The sequence below is a fragment of the Drosophila nasuta genome, chromosome 4, assembly GCF_023558535.2.
Source record: "Drosophila nasuta strain 15112-1781.00 chromosome 4, ASM2355853v1, whole genome shotgun sequence".
Taxonomy (NCBI): Eukaryota; Metazoa; Arthropoda; class Insecta; order Diptera; family Drosophilidae; genus Drosophila; species Drosophila nasuta.
In genome coordinates, this window is record NC_083458.1 from 1,031,446 (window position 1) to 1,040,873 (window position 9,428).

Consider the following 9,428-nt stretch of genomic DNA (forward strand, 5'->3'; position numbering starts at 1 on the left):
TTTGACTCCAATGTTTCTTATTTATTTATTTATTCGTGAATTCAGTAACGGTTTCTAATAATTCTGCTAAACATACTGTCAAACTGTAAAACTCACACTATAATATATATTATATATTGTGCATTGTTATTAAATAAAAAACGGTACATAAATAAATTTATCATTGCTGAGACAGGCTTAAAGGGATTGAACGTTTATTTTCACACTCTGAGCTCGAAAAAACAAAACCCCATCAATTGCACGGTGATGAAGCGTCACACAGTATTCCGAAAACTAGTTGTTGAGCTACTAAGCTTTTGTAGTAGCTCTTATTCGCAAGAATATTGTTTATAAATAAAAGACGCGAATTCAAATATATAGTTTATTGATATGGTTGACTTGGAGACGACGATCAGGAATGCGCCACTTGCATCTTTACTGGAGAAGAGTCAGATACTCCTCCCGCCATCTAGTCCAGAAGACCTGCTGCAGCTGAGTGACACGCTGCCAACCATCCAACCGATTGTAGTCCAGCGTAGTTAGGTCGGGCTCAAGAATCACTGTTGGAGGACCACCAAACAGTAAACAAATCGTCAGGATTCTCTGAAATTGATATCAATGGACGCCTATTAATTATAGCCGCTTTTGGCAAATCAGCGTGCGAAGCTGATCGAAATTGAGTATAGAGCGACCAACAGAGCGATACAGATGGTGCTTTGTGCTCTTGATGCTCTCGTATTGGAGGCCTTATGCATTTACTCCATTTGGCGCTGAATATCTTTTTCCTTCTCTGTTTTGCTTTCGAGCTCTGTGCGCATCATTTCGTTCTGTGCCTCTAGCAGCGTGACACGATTGCTCAGACTGCGCTGCTCGTCGTTCTCCCGCTGTAACTCTGCGTTCTGCACACAGCGCATACTCTCCACCTCGTTGGTCAGACGGCACAGCTCGCCGCTGCTATCTTTCAGACTGTTGATGTGGCTGCCATTGCTATTGCTGTGGTTGTTGCGACTTCGACACTACGACGAAGTGCGCAACACGCTGACCTCATCCTGGAACAACGCCAGACGATCGCGCTCTTTTAGCTCGGTGCTGGTGCGCAGCGGTTGCAGCTCCTTGCCTAGCTCCGTGACCCGGTCCAGCGCCTCTTGATCGCGAATGCGTGTCTGCAGCTGCAGCACTTGCTGCTTGGCGGCATTCAATTGATTCTGCTTGAGACGCAGCTGATGGGCCATTTCCTGGTGATACGCTTGCAGCGCCCGTTTCTTCTCCTCATCTTTAGCCTGCAGCTGGGATTCGAGCTCAAGGAAACGCTCCTTGGCCAGCAGCTGCACTTTCTGGACTTTGTCTCGTGCTTCTTGCAGTTTGCTGCGTTGCAGATGCTTCAACTTCTGCTGACGCTGTGTCCATTCCACATCCTTGTCTTGCAACTGCTTTTGCAGCTCTTCGCAATTGCGCTGCGTCTGCTGCAGCACGGCATTTGTCTCGGCCAGCGTTGTCTGTGACTTCTTCTCCTCACATCTCAACTTGTCCATCTGCTTGGACATGCACTGCACAACAATGGCGAGTCCCATCAGTTGGCAATCCTGCTGCTCGTTACTATCATCAGAAACCTTTTCCCTGTCATCAATGCTGTGTGTATTGTACCGTCTCCATCACCAGTAACTATCCAACCAAGGCGGGTCTTCTGAAGAATCGGCAATCCATTTCCAATGCCAATTTGTCGGACACATAACAAGCCGTAGAATAGGCTTGCACCAATCAGCAGGTCCACGCGCTGCGGACGATTGAAGGCACCTAACTGAATGTTGGATGGAATCGTCCAACCGTCGATATCAATGGCGAAATTCGGCTGGCTGTTGGTGATTAATGACGCCACAACACCTTGAAGGTTGACAGAGTAGTCGGTGATGCAAGAACGCATGCAAACATTTACTGTGCATCCTTCAACAGAAACGTCTGTATCCCCGAGGCCAGAAACCATAGCATCTGATCGTGTCGGCTTTAACTGTAGCGGTTGGGCTAAATGTGACGTCATCATATGGATTTGCGAACTAGAATCAAGCAGAGCACGACAAAGAACGAACGACCCAGCACGACTCTTAAGCAAAACAACAACGAAGACATTGGGCAGCAAGAGATGTAGAAGCTTAAGGCTGCAGACGAATCAGCTGCCGAAGCTCGTTGTGATATCTCGAAATCCAACAACGAATGATGCCATCCACCACAGTTACGACAAGAGCCAGATGTGCAGGATCGAGTTTGCTGAGAAATTTGCAGAGACGGGGCAGGAATATATGCCGTGGCCAGGCGCGTCACAAAAACAAACATTTGCCCTGCTGGGGCTAGTTTGGGCCAAAAACGCCTGCTGTGTGAATAACCATAGCGTATTGCAGAATTTCCAGCTCCCGACATCTTTCGTCCAAAAATGTGAAAAACTCAGTAAAAGTCGGTACTTTATCGGCGGCAGGGTTGTCCAATGCCCTGCTATCCTCCCACGCCGCCTGAGTTTCCACATCCAGCTTTTGCAGCAGCACGTAAATGAGAATGCTGTTTACAATTTCCTCTGGACGGCCCAGAATCTTTAATGCCCCCATGTGAACATTAGCTTTATAACTAAACTCAAGAAGTTTTGTGGCCGCGGATGCTCCTGCCTCTACCTTCTTGGTACCCAAAAGATCCTTGATGTGTGACTGGAACACAAGTCGGTTGTTGTTTAACCGATTATCCAATATACTCAGAGCCACACGATAATTGAGCATCGATATCTTCAACGACACGATAGTAAATGCTGAAACTTTTCAACAGCATCTAAGTCATTATCCTTGTCAATGATAGACTCGAACATTGACCAAAAACTCACGTATTCCGTGTTACCTTCACCGAACGTGGGAAGTTTCAGCTCGGAAAGACGACGTCTATTAGCACGGGCTTCGAAGCCATTAGACGAAGGATCGATGGTCTCATCACGTCGCAATGTCGATGATAGAATCAATTGACGCTCACGACTGTCAAAATGCACTCGAACACGGGATGTCACTCCAAGGAAACGCTCATCGAAATTTTCCCGCGTTTCACTCCTGATTTCATTATAATCGATTTCCTCTAGCGCATTCTGAACTAAGTCCAATGAAGCTTGAGCACGTTCTAATAGCTCTAAACGTACTGCTAATTTAAATAAATTAAACGAAACTAGCTTAGCTTTAGAAAGCGACGTGTCGAGTCTTACAAGGCTATCATAGAGCAATAAAACCTTCCGCTTGAAAAACCACGCGCGATATTCGACAGTAGTCGCTTGCTCGTTTATAGAATTTTCCATTATTAGCGCTTGTGCTAACTGGCAATTGTTCACTTTGTATGTCAAATGTAGTATGCAGAGCAGCAAGAAGAACGTGTCAAAATCACGATCACAGAGCGCGAGTTGCTTAAGCACAGCAGCAGTTCAAAATTAATCAGCTAAATCACACAAACCGAAAGTATAAGAAAGGGCAGCAAGATTATGCGCAAACAACGGAAAATGGAGGAATAGAATTGCACTGCTCGTTTAAATATATATATGTATATATGCATATGCCTTCAAACTCTAGAGCACTTGCACTTTAAATGTTTAATGTTTAAATTGTTATTGTTTATTCGCCACTTCACTAATTATTTATGCAAAATCAATTGCTTTCATAATACTAAGCGAAAGAATATGTATCTCGCCGGCTTTTTTTAGTAGCTTTTATTCGCAAAAATATTGTTTATAAATAAAACACGCGAATTCAAATTTTTAATTTATTGATGTGGTACATACAGTGGGGAGCAAAATTGAGTACATGTTTGCATATTTCACATTTCGGAGCGAATGATAAAGAAAACAGTAAGGCAAATGGAAAAAAAAGTTTATTCTCTTTATTCAATATATAATTGACTATACATTATCGAGAAAAGATCAACGAAGAGGTGCACAAAGAAGAAAAGAAAACTTGAAAACAAAAACAACTCGTATGTACTCATTTATGCACCTTTGACATTTTATACTTCTTATTTGCAAACAAGATCGTTAAATTGAATTTTTAGTAAAAAATTAATATTTCGTCCATAAACCTTTATTTTTTAAGACACTTTCAATACGTTCTGGCATACTTTCCACAAGGTTTTCCAAAATTTCTTTGGGTATACGGCGCCACTCCTCAAGCACCCTTTCCCATAAATTTGCGAGGTTTGATGGAGCTGAATTATCGTCTTTTGACTATTGACCACAAATTTACGATTGGGTTTAGGTCAGGGCTTTGAGCCGGCCACTGCATCAACTGAAAATTTTGGTCCATTAGCCATTTCTGGACGACTTTTGCAGTGTACTTCGGGTCTCCATCCTGCTGAAACACGATTTCAGCTTCGTTGTAAGCACTGCGATCAATAAATTCGGGAAGATAGTTCCTCAAAATACTTAGATATTGCTCTTTGTTCATAATCCCTTCTATTTTGTGCATTGGTCCAATGTTCCACCAGGTTTATTATTATTTTTTTTTACTGCTGCAACATATCCAATTCTTTGAAGTGCTCTTCGAGCTGTCCATCGACTTACATCTTTATTTATCTCTAAAGAAGCCCCCTTAGGCGTTAAGAACGTGTCCTTTCTCATATTAGCCATAATATGACGAGCTTCCGCAATGGCTAAAAGTCGAGGACGGCCTCTAAGAGGGGATTCAACCGAAACTTGCGTCTTTTTTGGACGCGTATGACCACCGACTGACTTATTCCGAGTTTACTGGATATTATCCGGGACGAACATCCTTTCTCGGTAAGACCTATTATCGAATTCTCAACGTCCTGACTCAATTTACGCATAATTTTGAAATAATAATAAAAATTGCTCTTAACTTCCAATGTAACCACGTCGACACTTTAAATCATAAAAAGCACATTATAATAAGTCTAAGAAACAAAGCAAAAGCAATAAGATGGCAATTAACGGTCAATTTTTGATTCTTTTGCAGATAAGTATAAAATGTCAAAGGTGCATAAATGAGTACATACGAGTTGTTTTTGTTTTCAAGTTTTCTTTTCTTCTTTGTGCACCTCTTCGTTGATCTTTTCTCGATAATGTATAGTCAATTATATATTGAATAAAGAGAATAAACTTTTTTTCCATTTGCCTTACTGTTTTCTTTATCATTCGCTCCGAAATGTGAAATATGCAAACATGTACTCAATTTTGCTCCCCACTGTATGTACATATACGTACCACTTAATATTTTTGGGCTGTGACTTGAGCAAGCTTCGCCACCGACACGATTTACAAGAGAGTAAAGTTGAAAGTGATCGCTGGCAGTGTCAGAGAGCATGCAGTGCTGCCGCAAACCAATTTTGCTTCAAATTTTTGCCACGCCCACTTCCGTCCCCGCAAATGAACAAAAACCGAATAACAAGCGTAGAGTTGAATTTCGGTATATACAATAATAACAATAGTAAATGTGATTCCTGAAAAATTGGCTGCGATCAAATAAAAATGGTCGACTTATTAAAGAAATACTTTTGCATGGGCAAAAACGCCTACTTACTAGGGGTCATAGTTGCTTTGGCTGACAATATTGTGCTGTCTATGGTATATTTTGAATGTGGTGTTATATCGATATACCAAATATATAATTTGCTATATTTTGAGAAAAATACCCCAATATTTTGCTATTATTCAAAATGGGTAGCGGGTATCTCACAGTCGATCACACTCGTCTGTAACTTTCTTACTTGTTCTTATCCCATTTTTATACCCGCTACCCATAGGGTAGAAGGGTATTATAACTTTGTGCCGGCAGGAAATGTATGTAACAGGTAGAAGGAGGCATCTCCGACTCTATAAAGTATATATATTCTTGATCAGCATCAATAGCCGAGAGGATCTTGCCATGTCCGTCTGTGTGTCTGCCCGTATGAACACCTAGATCTCAGAGACTATAAGAGACTGCATTTGTTATGTTTGCACGCAGATCAAGTTTGTTTCAAATTTTTGCCACGCCCACTTCCGCTCCCTCAAATTAAAACAAGTAAGAAAGTTACAGTCGAGTGTGCTCGACTGTGAGATACCCGCTACCCATTTTTAATAAGGGCAAAACATTGCGGTATTATTTTGAAAATATACCGAAAATGCTATAAAATACTAAAAATATACCAAATGGTATGTTTGGTATATCGATACAGCACACCATCCAAAATATACCATAGACGGCACAATGTCGGCCAAAGCAACTAAGAGCCCTAATAAGTAGGCGATTTTGCCCATACAAAAGTATTTCTTTAATAACTTCCACAATTTTTATCTGATCGCAACCAAATTTTCAGGAATCATAACTACTATAGTAATTATAGTATGTTAAATACCAAAATTCGCAACTCTAGCTTTAAATTTACGCTTGTTATTTTTATTATTATTTTTTTGATTTTCGGGGGCGGAAGTGGGCGTGGCAAAAATTTGAAACAAACTTGATCTGCGTGCAAACATAACAAATGGTGTCGAAAAAAAATTAGAGCTCTATCTCTTATAGTCTCTGAGATCCAGTGTTTCATACGGACAGACAGACAGACACACAGACGGACATGGCTAGATCGTCTCTACTGTTGACGCTGATCAAGAATATATATACTTTATAGGGTCGAAGATGCCTCCTTCTACCTGTTACATACATTTCCTGCCGGCACAAAGTTAAAATACCCTTCTACCCTATGGGTAGCGGGTATAAAAACATATTTTACCCAACTTCAACAAAATTAATCCCATCCTTTTCATTATAAAAGTAGTTTTAACTTCTACTACCAAAAGTACAGCAGCTTAGGCGATAAAACGAAAGTTATTGTCAGGAATTAGTTGATTTAAAAAGATTTACATGATTAATTGATCTTCAAGCGGTCTGAAATTATGTAAATTTGCGCGGAATTTTTTTTTCCGCGAAACTCCATATAAATAAAACTGTCTTGCAACTTGACATTTAAAAAAAAAATTAAAAATAAACGTCTGAGTCATTTTCTCGTGAAGAGAAATAGTATTAATTTATATTATAGGATCGCAGACTATATTCAAATTTTAAAACCAAAAAAATTGCAACCAAGTTGCAATATTATGTGCTTGAGCTATTGTCGCCATAAAAATAGGCAATAAATATGATTTCATCTGTTTTTTAATAATTGAATTTATTTAATATGCTAATAGTTGACCGGAGAGCTAATAAATTTTAGTTATTTACCATTTCAGTGCCAAATTTAAGGACATAGAGGTTGCCAAAAACGGTCACTCTAATATTTTTGGAACTTGCGAAATATAATATATTGGAACCATTGGAAGTACTATCAGCTTGGTGATGGGTCTGCGGGTAGTACCCCGAGCCGTAAGCACGTCTACGCGGTGTCATTTCCGATTTGTTTCACATCAGATTTGGATTTTTTTGAAGTGTGATTGCGGGAAAAATATGAAAACAGCGGGCAGCGGGAATTCTTGTTTTTTGAGCAAATTTAATTGAATTTAATGGCTGAAATGTTAAACATGTATTTCTAGCGCAAAATATCGATATTTACTTGTATCGAATAACTTCCCTCTAAAGTTCGCACCCAAATCGCACCCCATCACTAACATTGTGAAATTCGCTTGCGCTAAAAAAAAATGATGCCAAATGAAGCCTACAAGCAAAAAGTCAGAGATGTCTGCCGCAGAGCACGTAATTTAAGGAGTGGATGATGCCGATAATTTTGACGATATCTTAAATGTACTTCTTATGTAATGTAATGTAATGTAATGTAATGTAATGTAATGTAATGTAATGTAATGTAATGTAATGTAATGTAATGTAATTCTTAACTTCTGTTCATTAATGTATATTATATATTTTATATTAAGTTTTAAATGAGGGTTTACTAATGAAAAACATACAGCTCATTGCTTATAAAAAACTAGAAAATGGCCAAGAGTCAAGGCTATTAGGTTCGTAGGGGTCTCGAACATCCTTCCCATGACATTAAAATTCTCCTCGGGGATTTTAATGCCAAGGTAGGACGAGAAGACATCTTTGGTGCCACCGTCGGGCAATTTAGTCTACATGAGCTTTGCAGCTGCGCATAATTTGGTAGTTCGTAGTACTGGATTCCGTCATTTGGACATCCATAGGGCATCTTGGCTCTCTCCCGATCGACTGACCAGAAATCAGATCGATCATGTTGTGATCGATGCAAGGCACGCATGTAATATACTCGACGTGCGATCCTGTCGGGGTCCCAACATCGACTCCGACCATTATCTTGATGCAGCTAAGATACGCACACGGCTATGTGTGGCGAAGATTGCACGTCGAAGTGCGTTAAGAAGGCTGGAGGAAAGCTGCAATCACAACAATCGAAGAATGCATTCTCCACTCACGTCTCGGGGCTATTAAGCCGAGCACCTTTAATACCTGAAGACTTAAGCGATATGTGGGCGCTCATGTCTCACTCCCTGCGAGCTTCGGCAGAAGAAGTGCTTGGATTCCAGCGTCCTCAAACAAGGAATCCATGGTACGATCAAGAGTGTCATGACGCAACAGCTGCAAAGGACGCCGCCTACAGAAGAACACTGCAGGCTGGGGCGACACGAGCTATTGTGGATGTCTACAGGTGCAGAAGAAGAGACGAAAAACTCCTTTTCAGACGCAAGAAGGAAGAGCAGGAAAGGCGAGAGTGTGAGAGCATAGAGAGCAGTAGATGAAGCAATGAAGCACGTAACTTCTACCAGAGGGTCAAGCGTCTGACGCAAGGATTTAAGACTGGTGGAGTGGCGTGCAGGGACGATGATGGAAATCTTGTCACAGAAGCAGAGGTCGTGCTGAGGTTATGGAGGGATCACTTCTCGAGTCTGTTATCTGGCTCAAGCACAGACTCTGAAGACTATGATCCACGAACCTCTATGGCACTGATATTGAAGTGCCAATCCCAAGTCATATCGAAGTCAAGGGTGCAATCCAACGGCTTAAAAACAACAAGTCTGCAGGGGCTGACGGCCAGCCGGTAGAATTGTTTAAGGCAGCTGGTGATATGTTGGTAGGGACCATGCACCAACTAATCAGTAAGATATGGCTCACGGAGAGCATGCCCGAAGATTGGAACCTCAGCATGATCTGTCCCATCCTGAAGAAGGGTGATGCCACGGTGCGCACCAACTACCGCGGAATTAGTCTTCTTCCAGTTGCATACAAGGTCCTAACGAGCGTATTGTGTGAAAGACTGAAAACCCATGCTGAAGCACTGATTGGACCTTATCAGTGCGGATTCAGGCCTGGCAAGTCCACTGTTGACCAGATTTTCACCTTGCGCCAAATCCTGGAGAAGTCTTTCGAAAACCAGATCGACACGTACCATCTCTTCGTCGACTACAAAGCCGCATTCGATAGCCCCCTGCGAGATCGCCTATATGCCGCCATGTCTGAGCTTGGTATACCAGCAAAGCTGAC